The 24,607-nt window shown below is 38.9% G+C and overlaps 1 long non-coding RNA gene and 1 pseudogene across 2 annotated transcripts; both read left to right on the forward strand.

Annotated features, from left to right (window-relative positions):
* Positions 1–90: 90 nt before the first annotated feature.
* Positions 91–1,961, forward strand: LOC311258406 (THAP domain-containing protein 6-like; annotated as a pseudogene). The gene is made up of 4 exons (XR_014624892.1): positions 91–644; positions 897–998; positions 1,384–1,593; positions 1,704–1,961. The product of XR_014624892.1 is annotated as a THAP domain-containing protein 6-like (transcript).
* A 10,284-nt stretch (positions 1,962–12,245) lies between these two features.
* Positions 12,246–18,890, forward strand: LOC311258271. The gene is made up of 4 exons (XR_014622716.1): positions 12,246–12,336; positions 14,622–14,765; positions 17,389–17,444; positions 17,550–18,890. It is a non-coding gene; the product is annotated as an uncharacterized lncRNA (long non-coding RNA).
* The last annotated feature ends 5,717 nt before the right edge of the window (positions 18,891–24,607 follow it).

Here is a 24,607-nt window from a genome sequence, read left to right on the forward strand (position 1 = left end):
ACTCTCTCTCTCTCTCTCTCTCTCTCTCTCTCTCTCTCTCTCTCTCTCTCTTCAATTCAACAAGCTTTATTGGCATGACTGTGTTTTACGCTATATATATATATATGCCGGTATTTTGTGCAGCTTACGGTTGCAATAACCATTTACCATTTGTAACATTTTGTCATCGTAACTAACATCACTGACGTGTAACGTTATTACATCAGGAACTGGTTCTCTCTCTCATTGTCTCTTGCTGTTTAGTTTTTATTCACATTTTGAAGGTTTCCCAGTGATACAGGCTTGAGGAGGCAATGGGAAGTTGCTATAAAACGGGAGGATTTTGTTGCGACCGAGTCGTCTGTCTTGTCTCTACTTTACTTCTGAATTAAGCAGAGGTTGCAGAATTCAATCTGAATAATATGGACCACACGGAGACATGTCTGTCTCTTGCTGAGTGCGAGTTTAATGTAAACCAAACTCCTCCGCCCTACCCATAATACCTTTCCACATTCTTACAGGGCGTGTTACTCATGGACATGACATTGTCAAAGCTCTGTAGTGAGCACTTCAAGCCTGATGATTTTGACAGGACGGGTCAGATTGTCAGGCTTAGAGATGGTGCGACCCCATCTGGCTTCAACTTCCCATCTCATCTTCTCAGAGTAGATTACCCTAACCCTAGGTGTATTTTTACTCTACATGCTAACAGAGATGTCTATGAATCATATGTAAAACAAAAGTTAATATCACACTTTGCTAAACATGTTTTTTTTTTTTTTTTTTTACCATTAGTTCTTTCTGCATGTTTAGGAATTAGTGATGTATTGTGTATTACAATACACTGTGGGATACTAAAACCTTCTCAAGTGTTTTTGATGAAGCTGTTTTTAAGTATTACGTTTCTTATATTTTAGCCTGTAGTGACAAGGAACACAAAAACCTCAAGGAAAGCTGAGGAGAGCCTACTAGTGGATCTTTCTCAGCATTTCCCTGAAAGTGAACCTCAGCCCAATGATGTGAGTATTTGCGGGCTATTTGATATGTCTCATACAGCTGTGAGCATCATGGCTCTGGTCATATCAAAATCTCTCCCTTGCTTTCTGCAACTCTTCTCAGACATACTCGCATACCACACAATTTATATGTTATAAATAAATAAATAAATACACACGTGAACACAAACACACCCCCTTTCACTGACACTCTCTCTCTCACACACACACACACACACACACACACACACACCCTTTCTCTGTTTCTTATACTCATGGTGCTGGCAGTGATATTACGGGTATGAAATTAAGAATGTGTGCCTGCACATATGCAGTGCTATGCACCAAACACCTGTGAGTGGTATGATATAAACATCACTGAAAATATTTTCATCCTTCTTTCTACTAGGACCACTCCTATGCATTGCCCAATTCTCCTACTGTCTAAAGGCCAGACTCAGTGAAGCTTTGGCAAGAGTGGAGAGTCTAGAGCGGGAGAAGCAAAATGCAAAGGCCCGAGAACGGAGAGCAAAGAAAACCGTAAAGAGTCTTCTGGAAGATATGAAGAAACAGACCCTTATAAATGAGGGTTTGAAAGAAAGGCTGGACTTCCACTTAGGTAAAATAAAGTGATAACACAACCTTGAATGTTATGTTGTTTACACTCTTTGTCAGAAAGGTATTATTTCATGGAAACTTACTAACTAGTTTGTATTAACAGAATTTCAGATCTTCACATAGACCTCTTTTCAAAGCAGGGCCATGAATACACGAAGTACCAGAGAGAGTTTGCCCTGACACTGCACCTCCATGGTCCAAAAGCATACAGCTACCTGAGGGATTCTCTGCATCTTCCCCTGCCACATCCACATACATTGCTACGGTGTAGTACATGTTTTTTTGATTACACTTTTTAAACATAATGGTTAAAATACTTAAAACACTTCAGCCCCACATAATATACAACAAACAGGGAACTGATGTAGAAGTTTTGAGCGTGTAAATGCTATTTTCACTATTTTTGAAAGTCTTGGAAAAAAGAACAATCTTAGAAAAAAAATGAAAAGTGCCCAAAATAGGGATCCAATGGTTAAGGCACTTAAATAGCTTTTTATTTTCTTTTTGTAAAGGTGCATGCAATCAGTTGATGCCAAGCCTGGGCTCAACACAATGATGATGGACACGTTGCTGAGAAGACGTGAAGAAGACCCTGCTTTGTCAACCATTTTGTTCGGGCAGAGATTGGTTCAGAGGATGTGTTCTTACACAGGGAGCACATTGCAGAAACCCAATTTGGAATTGAGAACCATCATTTCATGCTTGTGTCATTTGTAGTGTCTGTATTTCACAAAGTAAAGGCTGCACCACATCGCAAAATTAACTACCCTGGAGTTACAGTGCCAGCACACGCAAGAAGCTGTGCAAAACAGTTATTTTTTATTACCTGGAATTATATAATGCTTACTTTTCCAGGCCTTTAAAAAAAATGTACTAAGCTGGTACAATATATATGGGAGTCAACAGTCAACAGTACTTTACATTGTGTTGTTTACTATTGTATTTGGCACACAATTGCTGTGTGGTTTGAAACTGTGTTTTAATCGTGAAACTTCTCTACATGTATTCCTGTTATTCTCACTGCCTTGGATTCCTCAAACCTCTAAAACAGAGACTTTCAGTTTGTGTTGTAGCCTTGATGAACAGAAGCTGTGACAAAGACTCAGAGTCACTATGGTCTAGACTAGTGTGGTGAAATCAACGTGTGTGTGTGTGTGTGTGTGTGTGTGTGTGTGAGAGAGAGAGAGTGTGTGTGAGAGAGAGAGAGAGAGAGAGAGAGTGAGAGAGTGTGTGTGTGTGTGTGTGTGTGTGTGTGTGTGTGTGTGTGTGTGTGTGAAGTGTCACTTTTTGCACCTCAGCTTGGCTGCTGCTCAGTGCCTTCATCTCCAACGGCAACGACAGCAGTGTCTTCCTGGTTGCTAGGGAGCTGGTGATGGTTTGCCTGGTCGCTAGGACACCAGCTTCACCCAAGTACAGAGTGACTGGAGGTGATCCAGCACTGTTTACTTGTAGGATTGACCATTATGCTGCTTGTTTACTGTTAGGATCTGTAAATCCTTAACTGCCTCTGAAGCAAATCAATATTTCTTTTCAGAGCTGTAGAGGAGCACAGTGTGGTTCAGGGGAAGACACTGTAATCATAAGAGAAAGATCTTCACTGACCGACTCTAAACTAAATAAACAGACTGTCTTCGTTTTCATGACTGAATAAGCTGAATAAACAAACTGACCTTAAAGGACGACACCACTCATACTGTTTTACTTTGTTTATTTGTTTGTTTGTTTAGTGGCGGACCCTGCCACCTTTCTAGCTTCAAACAGTGTCCTGGGGACCTTATTTTCCTCTGAGAACTTAAGTTATAGGCAAAATAAATATTTCCGAGTTTGTATTATTACCTCATTAATACTGTAAATTCTGAGTTTGAATATCTCCAAAACTGCATCGTGCCCGTTTAAAAGAACTAACCGTTGACCTCCGGTTTCACAGTGGACAGGAAAAGCGGTCGCCTGAATGAAAGCCCTGTGCTTGTTTAACCGTCAACCGTCCATTCCCTCGGGACAATTTCAGTCATGTTTGAGGTGATAACACCGTGTGTTTCTGACGTGTGTTTTCTCCAGCTGTTTGGCAACCAAAACAAATATTTTAAGCCCAAAACAGGATCTTTTCCTGACCCTAACAAGGTGTTTTCTGTGAAGAAATGAAAAGTTTCAACACATCCCTGGTTGATAAAAATGCACATTCCCGACATTTATTTGTGGACAAAGGTTGTAAGGTTTGAGCTGGACAGCTTCAGTTGCTGTCTTGACAGAATGGAAAAGAACATGACGGCATCTGTCTCAAGCAACAGTTGCTGGTTCACAACAAGAAAAATGAAGATTGTGGGATGGCTTTGCCTTTGTGTCTGAACCCACCTGTTGAACCTAATGAGCAGAAAAAACAGCCTGCTGTGTGTGTGTGTGTGTGTATGTGTGTGTGCGTGTGTCAGCGTGTTTGTGTGTGTGTGTGTGTGTGTCAGCGTGTTTGTGTGTGTGCCTGCTGTTGGGTGGTGTGGTGGTGGTGGGGTGGGGGCTTCCCATTCCCGATTGCTTGGTAATTGTTTTGTTAGAGCAGCATTTCATAGGAGAGCCGGTTTCTCAGTTACCATGGCAATAAGGGCTTTCCTGCTCTTCCCTTCCCATCAGTCTGTGTGCTTCCTCCCATCTCTGCTGTGTGAGATGAGGCTTAGCTAAACGCTGGTTCAACAGCGAAATGTCCCTCAGGAAATGGCAGCCAAGTTAGATTCGGGGTTGAAGATGCTTTAATCCGATGCCAGTGAACTGGACGGTTACATCATGTTTAATCTTGTCCTCTCTGCTGAACCACCCATGTAAATATAAAGAGTAACTGTAGAGGAAACAGTGATTGATTGTGAAGTACAAGTTAGTATTATATATGACATATTTCTGACAATATATAGCTGTGGAGCAATGATACATCATTAAAAAGATTCACAGTTTTGCTGTGAAGCTCCAGAAATGTTTGGTGGACTACAAAGTTCACCTGTCCTTCTTTCGGCATCGGGTGACTGAAATTGAATTTTTGGGTGAACTTATCCTTTAACATCATATGCCATCAAGAATCTTTGTGATTGAGGTGTGTGCAGCACAGAAAGCGGTGCAGGGTTCCCTTTAAAACGTGTTTCCACAGAAACTCAAAATAGGGTTTTTTACAGATTGAGGCTCACACACATCCAACATCTCACCCACAGATACTGAAGGCTAACAAGCGAGAGGCAGGAATCAGTGTGCACCAAAACCTTAGAAACGTGAGGTGAGGCATTGTCTTCGGTGCTGCTGCATGTGAGGAGAGGAAAAGAGGAGACTGTATAACTGGAGATTGATGCGCTGGACATGACTAATAACTCATGCACACTGCAGATGATGAGGTAAATTAACATTATGCAAATAGTTTATGCTAAACAAAGCATGATAACAGCCTGTGTGCACATCATCAGTCAGATCTAATTGCAAAAACACACATCCAATCATACAAAAATATTAACACACACTCTCACACACACACTCCCTGCCTGCAGCCGAGGCCCTGGAGGCACATAACCTGAGGCCTTGATTTATGTCTTCACTGAAACGATTACAGAACCACTGAAACCAATTCTGTTGTGTATTTGCTTCAAATAAACTAAAGAGTGAGTTTCATGGTTTAATTCACCTGCATCATAATAACTTAATAAAGTAGACACAAATGGATGATGCATAAAAATACAGGTGCAAGATCAACATAAAGTGCTGTAAGACTACATCTCTTACTGCACTATGAAGAGGAAGTAATTTCAATATGCTGTGATGCAGGAAATGAGAAAATAACATCGCAGGGGAAGCGGGTAGCTGTAAGTCTGAGCAAGTGTGTTTGTGGGTGGGAGAGAGAAAAGGGAGGTGTGTTTGAACACGTGTCCAGCGCTTTGCAAGTTATTTGCATCATCCCAGTCAGGCCACAAGATGGCGTAGAAACACAGTAACAACAGCAGAGTGATCACATTAGTGTCTAAACCTCCAGGATTTGGTTCAACTTGTTAGGGATGTTTCCAATTCAGATTAAAAGTGATGTGAGTGGAAAGAAGATGCTGTTTTTGCTCATGCTGGCCCCAATGGACACATGTTGACAGATGTTGGAGTCTAATCTGGGCCCTCAGTAGCAAAACTAAACAGGTAAACTACACTTTGACCTCCATTTGAGTCATTAGAGGGCAGTGAGTGAATCTGTTGTACTTTAAGTTTGATGCTTTTTTTCGTAATGTATTGAATGAATTTGTTGCTTTAAAAGGGGAAAGACTCTATTGCATCCAATAAAATTAATTGAACAAGTTTGCAAATGAAGAAGCACGTGGTAATTCTTACAACACAAAATAGGACAAAGTTTTGTCTTTTCTGAGTGTCAAAGAAAAGAAAGCAAAACAAAATTCCCCTCATCTAATCCCCCACAAAACTAAGTGAACCTTTACCAAAATGTCACTTTTGAAAATCGGCGCAAAAACTCACACACTGTTCACCTTACTTGCAATCAAGAATGAATTTTAATAACATTTCGGGACAAAAACCGTCATCAGGTTATCTTTCAAGACAATAGGTAAATATGTTGGTTGACCCACGTGGACCAATCAGGTCAGACTACAGACAAACATCACTCAAAATATGATCAATCACACCTGGATCAATAAAGTTGAAAGATGAAAGTTTTTCTGAATCAGACAGTACAGATATAGGCTGACTACAAAAACATTACATTTTTAAACATCATGTGTAGTAACACAAATCATATTAATCTAAATGTTCATATTCACAATAAAACTTCCATAACAGGATAAATATAATAATACAATGATGGTTGGAGCTTAATCTTCTAGGAGGTGTATAAGCTCTGCATTTACACCCGGTCATACCGAGCCAGCTAACTTCCAATTTAGCACCCGTCTAATTGGATTTGGATAAATTAATTTAATCGTGCGGCTCATCTGGACTTTCCAAATGTTATTGGACCAAATAGCTCAAATTATGTGAAATGACTCATTGCAGGTATGTATGTATCCACCGTTTTACAGACGCTTCCTTCACAATGGGTCTATTGTTGTTTTCTCTTCGTCAGTGATGTACAACATAATGCTTCAAATAAAAATCACAGTCGGGCTGCCTTGCCTGAGGAAAATGGGAATGGCATCAATATGTGATTTTTAGTGGGTGTACCAACGGTTAAAAACCCGTGTAAACCCGCTCATTTGGGTGGAAAAGCAGTATAAGATTATCTCATCACATCGGGCGGGAAAAGACCTCACCGTTGACCTCTGATTTCACACGAGACACAATCAACGGTCTCCTGGATGAAAGTCCAGGTTTAACAGCTGTCCATCCACAACCTCCTTCCTCTTTTTTCTGCTTCTCCTGACTTCCTCCTTTGCTGCTAGAGGTCACCTCGTAACAAGAAATGTAAATATGGGTTGTAATGAGCTGCGTTCACAGTAAACCTATATGGTTGTTTTTGAGATGAGAGATGTGATTTCTATGTTAAACTTCTGATAACACAAACCAAACGTTTCCTGCTTTTGTTGTCAAACCAGTATTTAATATTGCAGTGTAGCAGTCGTCAGCTGGTTAGACGAAGAATCAATCAGGTTGGAATCTCAGATTTTGTCTGACAGTCAAATGGTGACTTAAAAGCCCCCAACTTCCTCTGCTGTGGTTAAAGTGTTGACTGTGTGTGTGTGTGTGTGTGTGTGTGTGTGTGTGTGTGTGTGTGTGTGTGTGTGTGTGTATGTGTGTGTGTGTGTGTGTGCGGGTGACTGATTTGTGCTGACTTAACTTAACTTGTATCCTGTTATGTTCATTAATCAAAAATCAAGAAGATAGTATCATCAGTTGATGTGCGAGATCTTTTAACCAACTTCGTCGTTATTAAAAGTTCTGCTCTTATTTTGGATTTCGTTGTTTATAGACCTCAGTTATTAAAATAATACCACTTGTTTATTAAAGGGGCACTGTGTAGTTTTGGAGAAGACATTTTAATATTTACAATATTAATGAGGTAATAATACAAACTAGTGTTTATCTTTTCCATGACTGAATAAACAAGCTGCTCTCAGAGGAAAATAAGGTCCCCAGAACAATGTTTGAAGATAGAAAGGTGGCAGGGTCCGCCACATATAAAACGGTATGAAATCGTGTTGTCCTTTAAGGTCAGTTTGTTTATTCAGTCATTTTCAGGTTCATACTTTAATTTTGTTGTCTACTTGTCCACTGCTGCGCCTCGATTCACCCTGGGTCTGAATGCTTCATTTTAGTGCCTGTCTCTTTAATCTAAACGTACAGACTGTCACGGTTTAGGTTTTCAGTTTTGTAATTTCCTGTTTTATTTTGTAGTTCTCTCCTCATGTGTCTCCTTGTGTCATGTTTTGCTTTTCACTTCCTCTCTCTGTCCTTTTCCCGTCTTTTTTCCCAGTTCATCCTTTGTTTCACTGGTTAATTTGTCAGTTCGTCTGCTCTGTTTTCCCCATGAAGCGTATCGTTTACAGCTTTATTTTAATTAAAGCTTACTTTTAGTTCTTTACCCTGCCTGCCTCCTGAGTGTCTTGCATTCGGGTCTTTGCTATTTTTGCATGAAAGTATTCATCACACTTTATTAAAATGCCGATACATTATAGTGTGTAGGAATACATAAAGCCTAAAAAGTTATCTGCCAATTTGCCATCTGCCAGAACACAATTGGAGAATAGTAATACATCATAAACAAAAAGAAGAAAACTCAACACAAACTCCCAACAACTGTCACACTGGAGCAGAGAAGGTGGACCTGAATACACAAGATGGCAGAAGTATCAATGGATAGGAGTTGTAGTTTATTTAGTATCAATAGTAGAAACATGCAGGTGAAGTGAGGCAGAGAAACACAGGTGAGGGTAATGAGGTAAAACATTAGGAGCAGGAGAGGGCTAATGAGACAGATGCAAGTGTGGAGGCAAGCAGACTGGGGAGGAACACAACAAAACAGGAAGGAAACAGAGCAAAAGACACCTCAAAAACATAGAAAACACATAAAACACTGAAATGAAAGACGACAAACATGACAAAACCACGACAAGAATAGCGTGCACCAGGAGCATAACAGCCTCCTGCAGGGCTTCGAATAATAAAAACATAGCTGCCTGCGGTGGGGCACTGGTTTATTAAAGGTCATTTAATACATTTCGGGTGAAAACAGCTCTAAACCCGCCCTCCTCCTTGATATCAGCCTGTGCCACGTGTCTGATTGTTGTGTGTTTTTGTTACTTTCAGTATTTAAGTATGAGTGGTGTGTGCTTGGTGTTTTGGTTTTGTCTGTCATGCCAACAGCCAGTCCTAACCAGGTCATCGCGTCATTCATGGTATGTTGATGTGCCTACTTCTAGCTCTAAACACCAGTTTATAACTGAACCGTTGTCCCTGTGCTCAGGATTCCCACAGTAAATCCTCCCCTGGACTTCCCTCTGATTCGACGCCAGCCGGTCACCATCTTAATAAAATACCTGCATTTTCACCTAATGTGTTTGTCTGTGCTTGAATTTGGGTTCAGCCTTTGTTAGAGCCACCTTGGTTAAGATGAATATTGTTTTTACCAGTGTGGCACTTTATCATGTTTTCTCTCACATTGGCCCACGTCGCTTTGTCTTTGTGAATATTTCCACTAAGAAGATTTCTGTATTGGTTGAACCTGAATTGACTTGTAGCAGCTCTCATAAAGTTCTGTTCATTTTGCACGATGGTGTCATAAAATCCGGGACTGATCTCTCAAAACCTCTGCAGACAAAACCGAAACAATACACAAGTCTAATTATAAGTAGAGGGAAAATATGGGGTTTTTCAGTTCATATAAATGAAACTTATAGAAAAACCAGACAGTCTATTGGTTAAAGAACACGTTAAACTCTCGTTTTGCTAACTTCAACTTGTCTGATTCAATCTGACTTCCACTGTTTAGTGACCTTTGAGACTGTCTTCTGAGTGTGAAAGTGTTTTTCTTTCTCTGAAACATGGAAGCTGTTTGCCTTTTCTAAATTTACACACCTCATGTGAGTGACAGCCTCTTCGTCTGAGCTCCTCAGTCTGTACCACATGTCCATGAAACTCTTTGAAGTCTTCCGTTACAGGAGGTGCTTGTGATGCTGTAGGTAGATAAATCGGTGTTTGTACCAGTTCCTGCCTACAGTTTCTTCCTCTCAGGCACCCAAACTGCTACTTCAGTAGAAATATCAAACCAGAGGATTCAACGCACCAAGGCAGCGCATACAAATCATTACGCTCAGAGACTTGAGGGCCATCTCGGGGCAGGCCCGCAAGCAACACATTTCTTCTATCATGACTGACAATGTCAAAATGCCTCTCGGGTTAGTTTTGATCATCGCAGCTCACATGGTATTCAACGGTAAGCTGTGTTCTTTTGATGGCTGAAGTTTTACACTCTGACATCTGAGGTGTTGTGGATTTTCACCAGCTAGAGATACATTGTTACTTATTTCTTCAGAATCATATTGTCTACTAAGCTGCTAATAATAACTCAATTTCCCAACTATAACTAATGTACTGAGTGGTATTCAGATGTTGACCACAAACTGTGTTTCTGAGGTAATGTGCTCTCATTCTGTCTCGGTGTCTGCTGTTGTTTTGAAAAGGAAACTAAAATGGGGACAGTGTGTTTAATAAATGTCAAGTATAGTAATTTGTTGCCTTCTTCATAAAACTATTGGATGCTTGGATTTGAGATAATAAGAGCGTGGCAATGAGGCACTTTTTTAATCTTATGAAATTAAATAAAATATTTACATTAAAGCTCACTAAGACATTGCATCTGAAATCAGGCAATACTAATAAATGACTGTTATTACAGGAGCATTTTTGAAAGGCGATGCAAAATAGTCCGCAAGGTTAACTTGGGTCCTTAAATCCATCCTTTATAACTTATATCTAGATTTTCTCTAACCTTAACTCAATAACTGCAAGAAAGAAACAAACAAACGAGGGGAATGAAAAAGTAAAATCTATTCAGGCACTTCATTTCAACAGATATCTAAACCTACTCTGACACTAACCCCAACCCTAACACTAAAATCTTTGTTTGACCAGGCCCAGTGGGCACAAACCAGGATTAAACGTTGATTTCTGGTTGAAACCATAGGTGATTTCCAGTCTTTGTTCATTTGTAGGTTGAAAGAGAGATGGTAGTCATTCATGACAAGGTATTTCTCCAAAGTCATATTGCACTAGCAGGTGAAATGTGGTCTACACAAAGAAATCATTTCAAAGCACATCATTTTTTAAATATAAAATAACGTAAATATGGAACTATATAGTCTGTGTGCTGCTAACAAAAAGCTTTCAGAACATCCTAATAGGATCAGTTTTATACATTTATGTAAGATAAGACTTTGCACTTACTTCTGTAGATTGCATGCACAAGTTCTTAGAGTGTTATTACTACTAACTTGTGAACAGAAAGGTTGTGAAACCTTAATGTTGTGCTTGATTTGGGCTGATTAGTTTGCCTCTCCAAAATCATTGCCACAGAATCATTAGCCTGCCTTTAACATGCAGAAAGGCTACTGCACTTCACCATAGGCAGCCTGAGGGTAGGATAAAAAAACTTGAATTTGATTATTTACAGTCACGTTTAATAGGGTTTTAATGTAACTGTTTAGCTCCAGCAAAGGTCTGTGGCCTCGCTACTGTACATCTAGGCTACTGTTAATGTTTATAGGCTTCTGAAATACACATGTAGACTATTTAAATGTGAACGACATCCTCTGTCTTTAGACTCTCGATTCAAGGGAGGGAAAATTTGCCATATTGAGAAAAAAAAAAACTTTTAAGAGGGAAAGAAAAAGATGTAAGAAACCTCAGGAAGAGCCACAGAGGGATCCCTCTCCCAGGACTGACAGACATGCAATAGATGTCACATGTACAGAACAGAACAACAAAATCACAGTTTACAAATTTTATTGACAGAATATCTACCATCTGCAATTATTGCACCTAATACGCTTAATATGCCATTTAAAGGTCATGCAATCGCACAAAATCACACGAGTTCTACCTGCAAAAGTCAGAAGCTAACAGCTTGAAACCAGTAATTTAGTTTTAGCCTTAGCTAAAGCTAATAGTGATTGGCTATCTTGCCAGCTAGCTTTCTAACAATGTTAGTGTCTCTGTGTGGCTGGTAGTCCAGTGAGTGCGACGAGGGGTTGGAGAGCCCACAGATCAACAAACCAGTGTGTAGCTACTACAACCTGAGCAGGAATACAAAGTCAGAGTTAAATTCAGTAATAACACAACCAGGGTGCAGTCAGCGTGGTTTAGATTGTTTTTAGTTCTGTTTTGTGGTTACTGAGTTTTGCTTTTAGCCAGAGGGCAGAGTACTGATGATTGTGTCCTCTTAATCATACATATCTCTTATTTTGTGTCCATACAGTCTCCAGCCGAGCACAGGTCACCGGGATCCTTGGCACCAACATCACCCTTCAATTCAGATTTAATGTCAGCATCACAAAACATAGTCTTTTAAATGTTAATAACAATATAGGCCCAACTGGCCAGCAAAAGATTGATGACAGTATCAAAAAGAGGCATCGTTTTCAGATTCACCCTGAAAATAAAACTGTATTTTGGCACCTCACAAATCTCAAACTAAATGACACTGGACGTTACTGGGCCACAGCTATCACTGATGGAACCACAGAGAGTGATGTTGTGGAGCTGAGCGTTCGAGAGGAGAACAGAAGCAGCACAGGTAAGGTCAAACTCTACGACTGCACTTCCAGGAAATGACACCAGTACAGATCAATGTGATTGGAGGGCACTTCGACAGTCTGTGAACTGTGCAGCATCAGAAGACTAATCTTTTCATCCAGTGTTGATTTATAGACATTAAAATGAAATGTTTTTCAGTAGATTTTTTCAGATAACAAACAATGTACTTGTTTACTGCCATTCACACAGTTACACATCACCCACCACCTCTACTTCCTGCATTGTTTGTCTAATTTTTCCAGTCTATGGGTTGACTGATAATTGGCCTGGCTGATAATATGATTCAATACTCAGCATTTTTCTGATGATTGGAATAATTTGTAATATTATTATTATTATTATTATTATTATTATTATTATTATTATTATTATTATTATTATTAATAGATTTTCTGATAAAACCATTCATTTAAAAGATGCTTTTCTTTGGTTCTGATGCAGCATTTAATCTGCAAAGCAATTAGTTACTCAAGTTATCAAATAAATGTAATGAAGTAAAAACAGTGATGGAGTGCAACTAAGTACATTTATTCCAGTACTGTACTGTATTTAAGTACAATTTTGAGGTTTAAACTTTACTTATTTTATCAACAATCAGACTAAAAAAAGACTGATTCCAATAGTCTGTCGACCCATAGTGTACAGTATATGCAGGCATGTAAATACATGTAGCCTATAATTTATCTCTACTTGTATTTTTGATACTTAAGTTAATGTTTTTTGCTAGAAAATGACCTTTGATACTTAAGTACATTTAATATCAATACGTTTAAGACTGCTCCGCAAGTCATTATTACCAAAGTATGCCTTTTAGGTACTTTATACAACACTAAGTAAAATGTACAATGTTTGCCTCCAAAATCTAGTGGGATGAAACTATAAAGTAGCAGAACATGGAAATACTTAATAAAGTTACTCAAAATTGTACTAAATGTAGTTACATCCCATCATTGACTGTAGCATGTCTATTTCTGTGTAAGTACACTGAGCAAATGCCAAACTGGAGTCAAATTCCTTGTTTGTCTACACACACCTGGCCAATAAAGCTGATCCTGACTCTAATATTAATGCAGTATATATCATGACATTGTAAATGAACTGCACTTAAAGTGCTTCTCTACCTCAGCAGGATAAAGCGCTCATTCACCCATTCATACTCACAATCACACACAATGATGGTGAGGGACACTCAACATATAGTATATTGTCCTGAATACAACATCCTGCTGTTGTAACTTATTGATGTTAAAACAGCACTATGTGGTTTTTGGGAAGACATTTTAATCAGAAGAGAAAGATATTTATCCTGCCACCTTTCTGACTTCAAGCAGTGTTCTGGGGACCTTATTTCCCTCAGAACAACTTGTTTATTCAGTTATGGAAAAAATAATATTTCTGAGTTTGTATTATTACGTCATTAATATTGTAAATATTAAAATAATGAGTTTGAAATCTTTCTCCAAAACTACCTAGAGCCCCTTTAAGCAGGCGGACTGTTAGTTTAGCGTATTAGCATGTTGTCATTTGCTACTTAGCACAAAATACAAAGTACAGCTGAAGATGGTGGAAATGTCCTTAGTTTTGCAGGCTTTTGGTCATAAACCAAAGTCTGTGATGTTTCACTCAAAACCACAAATGTCAACTTCATGGTGGCGCTGCAGGAAAAGTCAGGGGATCACTAAAGTCAGTCAGGATTCGTCCTCTTGCCATTATGGATGTCTAAATTTCATGGCAATAAATCTAATAATTGTTGAGATATTTCAGTCTGGAGCAAAGTGCCAGCGTGATGAAATACTCAGGTAGCCACTTGATTTAGGAAATTAATGGGCTTTCTTTAAGTATTTATTTTTGAGACTATAGAACTAATCACAATGTTTGTTTACACAACTACCAAGCAGAAAACTACTGCATCTCATACTTGCTTACATACAATTTAATTGAATTTTGTGTACATCTCATCCATTTAAATGCATGTTTGATGCTTTCATGTCTCATTAATATTAGACCGGACACCTAATTTACCTGTTGGGCCGCAGACTAAAGAAAGTGACAGCTTGAGTTTACCCCCCAAATATAGAATTAAAAACAGGATACTAATATCACATCATGTCATAACATATAATTGTCTGTATTTTTCTACTTGACCAAGAAAAATGTAGTTGAAAGTTTCCATTGAGATAAACAGTAATTCAGTATCTTTTGATTAATTATTGCCATGACACCAGAGTGAGTGTGTGTTTTCTGATTTCCCTGAAACTCCTACAGTTCCTCCAACCCCGAGTGACATCCCAGGGACTAAAGGCAATGGTAGTATTACCTCTCACATCGTCACTGTCCTTGTGGTTTCACCTGTAGTGCTTCTGGCTGCAGTACTTCCATTGCTGATCTGGTGTCTCGTGAGAACCAAAGGTAAGAAACTTTCGGTCTCAGAAATACACTTCTTCTTTGTATTTGTTTTACTTTTACGTCTTTCATAAATGATATTTCCTGATTCTTGGGAATATTATCTTGTGTAAAAACATTAACTTAAACTGACCCATGATTGATGATAATGAAGCTTAAATAGAAATTTAGGCTTATTATTAGCGCTGCCTGCACTGTGCTGAATTATTGATATCTGTCAAATATAATGTTTGACCTGATTCACCAGGAAACTTTACTCCATCATTCATTGTCAGTTATCACTGGGAATTATTTGAACCCAGAGACAGTCCATTGTTAAATTATCTGTTTTGGGCCATAGTCAGTTATATTTTCAAATTTTTTCATGCAAAACATAAGTGAAGGTGAGAAGAATAATTGTTATTCTGTGGGGGGAAAAAATGTGCAGTCGTGTGGTTAGATGCTCAAAAAATGCAAACCAGATTGCAGTTTCACATCCTTTTGATACATGTGATGATTCACAGCTTTTGAAAAGAAGTCTTCCATCAATGCATGCAAATGTGAGTGTGCCTAGTACCACAGAGGGGTGGGTGGAAAAAAAAAACCACTTGCATTATTTGTTCACTATTACTGATGCGCTTTCACTTCAGAGACAAACCCCTCTGGCCTACTTTGAGTAGGAACATCGCCTCTTTGAAATATTTTGACATCCCCGTGACCTCAGAAACCACACTTGATGATTTCCCGTACGTGTATACAAATGCAGGCTTTTGCTGACTGTGTGCTCCTGTATCATGGTTTGCTAACGTCGGTCCAACCGTTGTCCACAGATAGCGCTGCTCAAACACGGCTTTGAACAGCTCAGCAAACTGACAGATGGTGAAGATAAACTCTTCCGCCTCTTCGCTTAGCTTATTTGCAATGCCAATGTCATAAAGCATAATACAAAATAGAGCTAACAGTCAAGAAAAGTCAAGGATACAGCCATATTTTATCAAACTGTAGCAGAATAAATGTTTTATTGAAGTAGAACATTTAATTAACTACAGGCTTTCTTTGATAAACTTGTATAATTCAACACAAAAATGTTTTTATGCTGCTCATGGCCTTCAACCTGAACTGGTAATGTATTAATAAGCATACTGGTATTAAGAATTTGCAGAGAGTTAGATAAGAGGATGGATATAACTCTCATGTCTGTCTGTAAACTGGCAATAGACAAGTCTTCTGCTGTGTGTCATCAGGAAGTAAATGTTGATTGCACAGTGCAAAGGACAGAATAATGAAACCATCGCAACAGTGGCATTAAACAATAATACCACTTGGAAACACTAGAGGGGAAAGGATGTCTGTTGTCAATTTAAGCTGAGGCTGGGAGTCAGGAAACAATTGTCTTAGCTGAGCATTAAGACTGGAAGCAAGAGGAAACTATCAGATATTCATTACACAATTGTTGTAGCAAAAAGAATTCACAATATTATCACAATATCCATTGAAAAATTGAATATATATATATAAATTGAATATATATATATATATATATATATATATATATATATATATATATATATATATATGTCTGTGTCACAATTTGCAAAAATGATAAGGACCCAAATGCAAAACACTTTACAAGATGATGTCCACAATCTCAAGTCCACAAAGCCAAAATGCAAATACAGAAAAGTCAACAAAAAGCTTAAAACAAAAGGCAACAGTAACAAAAGGAGTAGGCAGGGGCAAATCCGAGAATAAGTACAGAAAAAAATACAGCAAAACATGACTCATGAGGAGAAAACTACAAAATAAAACAGGAAATCACAAAACTGAAAACCCAAACCTTGACCGAGTGGGTGTTTGAATTCAGGTCAACTCTGACTGAATTCAGTCGTTCGTGTAGTAAAGCACAGTTCCCAATCAGCTTCAGTCAATTTTTAACATTACAGTACTTAAACAAAATAGGTCAACGCTGTGGATCGCTGCAGCAGGCCGGTTGATAAACAGGAGTGAAGCTAAATCCACTTTGTAATCCCAAACGTTTAAAAGTAATCTGGTACTGCTCTGGTCGGTAAACAGCTCCGGATCCGAGCAGAATCTGATGTGACTGCAGGTGTTTATTCCTCCAGAAGGTCCTGCTCTGCACCCGACTCTCAGCAGACAACATTGGCCACGGCCAACAGAGAGACACCTAGCAGCAGAAATGACATAATGGGTGTTTAATTAATTTTTCCATTTTGAGGTGCGTTACCACCACCTACTATGATAAAGTGAGAACAGAAAGGAATGGAATTATTCAAGAGGCGCCATATTATTTACACAATATTATCCTGAATGTATTACTAACACAAAATCTAATTTTATTTTTAAATAACACAGTTATTTTAAATACCGGTATATCGTGACCAACGTCTTACAGTGATTAAAGGTGCACTATGTAAGAGCTGAGCACCTTTTAAATTCTCATCACCAGAGTAACAGCTAACTGACTGAAGCTACTGTTAGCTTGTTAGCTTAGTGAGCTGTGCGGCTAGTTAGACTACCAGTGTTGGTGTTTAGACTGCTAGCACAAGAGCTCTGGACCACTGGGAGAAAGAAAAATTATTACGATTATTATTTTTTTAAATTGTTAAACTAAATTTCTTACATATTGCAGACAAAGAAGAACCACCATCACTGCCACCAGGACGCAACTCTAACTCCACTGTACAAGTAAGAACACGGCCATCTTTTACCGTCCTTGAAGATAGAAATGTCAAACTAAATATTGAAATCATCTGCAGAAAGTCCTCAGCGTGACTCTGATCATCTTTGCAGGAAACATTTGAAGACCCCAAGAATGTGCCTGCATCCTCACTGGTCTACAGCGTCCTGGACTTTCCCAAGAGACCCTCGGCAGTTTTGGAGCTAAATCTGAGTGATACAGAGTACGCTGCTGTCAGTTATCTCACAGAAAATAGAAGAGTGTGATGAACAGATGGATGTAAGGCAGCTGGTCTTTCTCGATTTAAGTAGAGATATGCGAGATGACCTAATCTAAAAATGTATTCCCAGTAAGTGAGATACTTGCAACTTGCAATAATAAGTCAAAGAGTTTGGAGGGGAAGAAAAGGTGTTATGCATCAGTAGTCAAGTGTGTGGGCGTATCTTTGTTCTTGGTGGTCTTGAGATTGAAATGTTGAGACAGATGCTGCGGCAAACCACAAACCAGCACACAAGATGATGCAGTCTAAACATTTTGATTTGTTTTGGTTTTTGTTTGCTCTTTATGTGTTTCAGAATCATCTGGTCATTAACCCTTAAAGCTAAAACCTGGAGTGGAGTAAAAGGACAGTACAAAGTATGCCTGCAAAATGTTGTGGCGTGGAAGTATAAAGTAGCAGAAAATGGAAAGGGAAAGTGGCGTAAAGTACAAGTAGGCTACAAAGTACAGTACTAGAGTAAAGTAAATGTACTTAGTTACCTGTTTTAGTAACATTTTTGGAAAACTACAGTGAAATATATTAGTAAATTCTAATATATGTTTTGGTGAGAAAGTGTGGAGAGATGGAAGAACACACTGATGGTTTTGGTCTTTTCATGGGATTTGTTGAACATGACAAAAAAAATACAGACCAGCTTTATCCAGTAAAGTCAAGGTACCTGAAGCTAACATTGTCTCCAAATGTATTAATACATTTCTGAGGGCTTGGAGGTAAATATTTATTCAGGCAATCAGAGACCATTAGTCTTAAAAGCTCTGTGACATTTATCTCCTTATTTAAATGTCTCTCTCCAGACTAAATTTGGACATTGAACTTTGCTGTTGTGACGTCAATGACTTGCTTTTTAATATTTTTTTTAATCTCAGGCGAGGAGGTGTGATATCTACATGCTCCCTTTTAGTTTCAGGTTTAGTAATTTTATATCCTTTCTGTCGGTGTTCATCTCTGGGTTTTTCATACTTTTGACTCATGGTGTTTCCTTTGTTAAAATAAACAAAACTTAGAATCATTGGTGAAATGAAACAGTCTCTGGAAATGGTGACGATTTTTTCGTAGATAAGAGATCTGTTAACAGCTTAACGGTACTGTATATTCACGGAACTCAGGTGTGAATTTCCATTCACTGTATGGTGACAGTTTGAGACTGTCCCGCCAGTTTAACACAAACAGCAGCTATCTGACACTATCTCACTGCCTGTTTCCACTTCAGGTTCTCTTCTGGTGGGTGCTTATTGATGTTTTAATAGATTTTGTCAGACAAACTATTGATTTATGTTCTCATTATTAATGTGTGTTACTAATGTGTTATATATAGTTAAACTTACAGTATATATTATATTCACCAGTGGCACACAAACAGGCTGATTGCTCAGCCCGGATGTTGGTTGTTACTCAGGATGTTAATCATCCAAGCTAGTAAATGACAATATGTATTTTAAAAATAGTTGTCCATGGCACTCAGCCATACACCGACTGAAGTCTGTTCTCTGCTCTGAAAACCTTGTGTTTAAAAAAGTAGAGGTAATTTTTGAACCAAGCTATCAAGGTTCTTGTCCTGTCAGGTGTTGATTTTTTCACATGCTACTGAACTATTTCTTGAAATGTGCACATTATTTTTGAAATGAATGTCAAAATACAGCAATAAACTTTATTTTTTGTGACCTTTGTTCATCAATGTTGGATCTACGAGTCTCATTTGAGTCACAGAAACAGGAAATCTTGTTTTGATGGCAGTGTATTAAATGAGATAAAAACACATTGCACATTTTTCACAGCAAGGGCGTCACTTTGTACTGAAAAGTGTCCGGGACAAACAGTAAGGGCTCAGATGAAAAGACATTTTATATGGTCTAGAATGTGTGATTTCAGGCAATCTAATAGGGGGATCATAATAAGGTCAGAGTGATCAGAGAGATGATTACAACAGGTTAACTTGTGTATAAGGGTGCATCAGTTGTCACGCTGGAGCAGAGAAGGTAAACCAAAATGCAACACACAAAGGCAGGCAGGTAGCAGAACAGAAGACGAGCTTTAATGCAGACAGCTTTAATCCAAAAAGTCCAAAGTCCAAACACAAGACCCAAAAAGGCAGGTGGCAAAAACACAAGAAGTACAAAAATACAAAAACTAAATCAAGTACAAACCAAAGAAGCAATGTGAACACAGGCGGGAAAAGGAGGAACCACGAGGAACACTAGGAACATGACAAACACAAGAAACAGGACTAAAGTGGGAAAAGCTAACAGACGAACTAACAAAGAGAGAGAGGAAGACAAGGACTTAAATACACAGGGAGTTACAACCAACTGACCACAGATGAGCAAGCAAAATGGTGGGAAAACACAAAAAGAAGAGGAAAACACATGGACTAAATACACAGGAGGATAATAATGGACAGGTGAAACTAATCAGGAGTATCACAAGGGACACGTGACACATGAGGATAAACATAATAAAATAACAACTGTACCCCAAACCATAACATCAATAGGGCATAGTCTGGAGCTGAAATTACAAAAAAATGAGCAAGTAAGTAGTAGTCATACTTTTTTAACAATAGAAAAAGAGCTCACAAGTTATTCAATCTGAGGAAAGTGCAGTCATTAAAAGTAATGGGGACAAAATCAGCAATTTTCTAAAACCCATCCAGCATTTCAACATTGTGGTTTGGTCTTGATTTGGTTTAGATTTTGCAAATTGAATCAGCGACATTGTTACAACATTTTACCTTTCAACATAGAGGACCTAACATCATGCGTGGACGTTGAATTGATGCTGAATTAAGGACTGATTTTGCAAATCAAATCAATGTTGAAATTCTGACCTTATTTCAACGCCCTCCTCTTTATCAATGAATAAACTACTTTCTAAATGTACACTTAAGACGAGTCCCCTCGTCTCTTTCAGGGTTTTTAAATGGGTTTTTGATTAAATGCCTGAAATAAGGTCTGTGGTTCACACGAGCGTAAGAGATGTCAAGTTTTGTTCTACAACATAAAATGAGTCAGTAAATACCAGGTGTTGTGAAATGTAAAATGTCATAGTGACTAAATGAGACTACTGAGGTGTCGGTGACATTAAACGTCATCACACCGAACACAGAGGCTAATCTACTCGCTAGTCCGTCTTTACAGGCCGACTTTAGTTACAAACTATTCTCACTTAAACTTTCTGACTTGTATATTGATTAGTTTATTCTAAAGTGTGTAGCATGGTGCTGTAGGAAGCTTTGTGGTGGTGATGTTGACGTCATGCAACCACAATACCCTAACTTAAGCTTTTTACCTCTAATTACTGCATTTACACCTCAGAAATCATAAAAGGTGTTCATTTGTGAAGATTATTTTGCTGGACATAAATAAGTAAGTATGATATATTTGTTTTTGCCACAGAGCTTATTTTTTTAAATAATCCAAACTCAAATTGCAAAATCCCACAGCCTTCTTGTCGAGGTAACCAGGGCGGTGCTAATGCTGGGGATCGTGACCTGTAAGCACACCAGACACTTCGGCTGCTGCAGCCCCTATTGACAGGCTGGCTGCTGGTCTTCTTGGGTTATACTTATCCTCAAGAGCTGTTTTTCTGTGTCGCTGGGCGAGAGAGAGCAGCCCGGTGGCAAAAGCTGGCTTACCGAAACCAAGTCGTTCAAGCCGGGTTTGTATGGAGAGGCAGCCCTCCTCCCGAATGGGTCACTGTGTTTAAAGGGTAAAGTATGGCTGGCAAACTGCTCGCGCCCCAGCCTACATGTGTAAATGCTCACTGCGGCGTCGGCTCTGCATAGAGCTTAAATATTTCAAAATATTTCAGTGCTCTTATTGTTCACTGTCTTCATTGTCATTGCTATACAGACATAACAACGGCTGCAGTTATTTTGAATTTCAAACAGGGCCTGTGTAATCCTATGGCAAGTGATGAAATTCTGCAGGTAAGAATTCCTATCCTAGATAATATAAGTAAAGTAACCCACGTATAAGTCCAGCATCTGTTTTTTTCTGTGTCGCCTACATGGTGTTGTCTCTTTGAAGCTGCATACAGGGTCCCAGGTACAGATGCTAAGTCAGCATTTATTACACTGAAACCTACATGAACGCTGCAAAGTATGTACAATAAGTAGGTCTACTTTTGATTTGACACAGATGCCCCAGAAAGGCTGAAGTCAGGCCTGTGGCTTGTGGTAGCTTGTTGGGTTCATCTGCCTTACTTAGATTTTGGGTTGGGGTGTCAGCAAATACAGCTGACAAATTTGTTTTCATGTCATGATAAAACTGAATACGCTGCCCACATAAGAAGATAATGAAATGCGTGTCCAGCCATTTTTCCCCACAGCCCAGGCTTTCAGAAGTGGGTAAACCCCAGCGAATTCATCCGTTTCCTTCATTTGTTGATGGAAACAAAAGGTCATATCGTTCACAACATCTTACGCACGTACATACTTAACATGCATAACTACAGTGCTGTATTAACTGAAACAATTAGTTATTAACAAATTTCCGTTTAATCAAATTATGTAAACTAACTGACACACAGGACGTTTCACGTTTCACTCATCCAAGTTGCAGGCTTTTAAAAGCCTGCAACTCCCCTCCAGTTAGTTAGAACTGAAGAAGCCTCTTTGATGAGAGATGAAACGTCCTCAAGAAACTGAAACAAGTCCAGTGGCCTATGACACAGCACTAAGAAATAACTGACACACAGCAAACTGAGCCCAGGTTGACAACGGACAAAGGAAATACTGCTGGGTTTATTTGGCTCAAGGAAAAATATAACGAAGCTGTCATGTACAATAGCCCTGATCACAGAGACAATATTACAAGAAGAAGAATAATGCACAATTATTTTTTCTTGTAGAGGAAGAAAGTGACAAAACCTCCTTAAAGGTGCAATATGTAAGAATTTCTCACCTTGAATTCATACCCTAACCCTAACCCTAACCCACAGGGGCAGCATATCACCAGAGTAACTGCTAACTGTATATTGCTAATACAGCCATGACTGTAGCTACTGTTAGTTTGTTAACTCAGTTAGCCGTGAAGCTAACAGGACTACCAGGGTAATGTTGGTGGTTACACCACTTACACAGCAGCTTTGGACTGCTGGGAGAAAGGGGTTTTCAGGTCTGGGTCCAGCTGTTTTGTTTTTCATCCTCCATGTGAACAAACAGTAGCCTAAAACTGCAGGATTCAGGCTCTGACGGGTCCTTCTTAATGTAAACCTTTACCCATGTCATTCTGCAAAGTGGAAGTCAAACATCCAAATGAACCATAAATAAAAAACAAGAGCATGAACAAACAGACAAACAGAAAAACAACTTTTGAGTGGAAGGGGAAAATGAATTTCTTTGCAGAAATATCAATATTTGAAAGGGACCCTGAAGATAACCACTCAAGTGAACTGCTGCTGTCTTTGAGGTGAAGCTGGACTTTTCTGTGTGTGTGCATGTTTGCTGCTATCTGCACTTTGCACAACATAACACCCACCTCTATTGTACCGAGGTTTCTCATAAACAAACCTCGCTTTTCCATAACTCTGCTATGAGCTGTTGCATCTTCTAACAGCAATGCACAAAGTTCAACTAATGAGTGATGTTTTTCCTCCTCGCCTTGTTTCCTTTTAAAGGCCTGAGGTGGTGACAGCAATCAATATTAGATTGGAAAAAGGAATTACATGAAAACAAAACAAAAATGCATATTTTTTTCTCTTTCACATTTGAAAATCTTTTGACCCTGAACATGAATCTCAGCCCTTGTTAGTGTCCCCATGTTGGGAGCCACTGGTCTATTGTGTAGCTCCCCCTGTAACCTTACCGCCCTCTTCCTCCTGCCTGCTTTGCCCCTTTGGATCTACATGCAAGCTTTTTCACTGCGTTTCTTTGTTTTTAGTCAAATAACAATTGTTTGAGGTTGCATTTTGCACACATTCTATATCTAACAATACATGAAGAGTTTCATTTCTAAATGCGTCCCATTGTTATTAATATAATGATGAGCTCAGGCTGAGGTAGATACCAGAGGACAAAATGAAAAGTTTGCTAAAAGCTACTCAACTCTGTAACCTCCGACTCTGCATTTGTTGGCTTTCAGTGCCGGACCAGTAATCTGGCATAACAAGCATCTTTAACCCAATCGCAAGAATAAACGTTAGCTGAGCACGTTTCTGCAAAAATACAGGTTGTTTAAAACATTGTTGTTTCTTCTGTGACAATGCTGTGCTGATGATATGGTTACTTTTAGGCACCAAATTCACTTGATTATGGTCAGAAAAAACCTGTTTTGGCTGCCACAAACACAGTTGAAGATGCCTACCTTGAAAAATATCTGCCTTTGGTCACCACAAGCATGGCTGGAAATTGTCCAGGAGTCTTCTCGAAATTATCCAGTAGTATCACACAAGAAAACTTAGCTTTTTATACAGATATCTTTTAATTGTATTACATATCCCGCTGCTAAGATGTGCAATATACAGCTGTGTGTAAATGTATGTGTCCTGTTTGTTTGTTTGTCTCTGTCGCTGTACATGTTTCAGTCGTGACCTTCCAAAGAACTGCAGATGAAAATCACATTTAAACTAAATCTGGTAAAATTAATGAAATTAATTTGTGTTTTTATATTGAGATCAATACATCGATTGTTGCTACATGCTTATTAGCTGCCATTTGCTGATATATGTATATAAATAGTGAATCATTAGATGAACAGTTGAAACAAACCACATTTCCTGAAGATGGTTTTGGAAATGAAACCTGTGTGTGCGTGTGTGTGTGTGTGTGTGTGTGTGTGTGTGTGTGTGTGTGTGTGTGTGTGTGTGCGCGTGTGTGTGTGTGTTAATAATCACATACCGCAGTGCTGACGACCTGTAGGTGTGAGTTTGACATTGTTTTCCACTTGACATCAG

The sequence above is a fragment of the Pagrus pagrus genome (assembly GCF_965226575.1).
Source record: "Pagrus pagrus genome assembly, chromosome: 6".
Taxonomy (NCBI): domain Eukaryota; kingdom Metazoa; phylum Chordata; class Actinopteri; order Spariformes; family Sparidae; genus Pagrus; species Pagrus pagrus.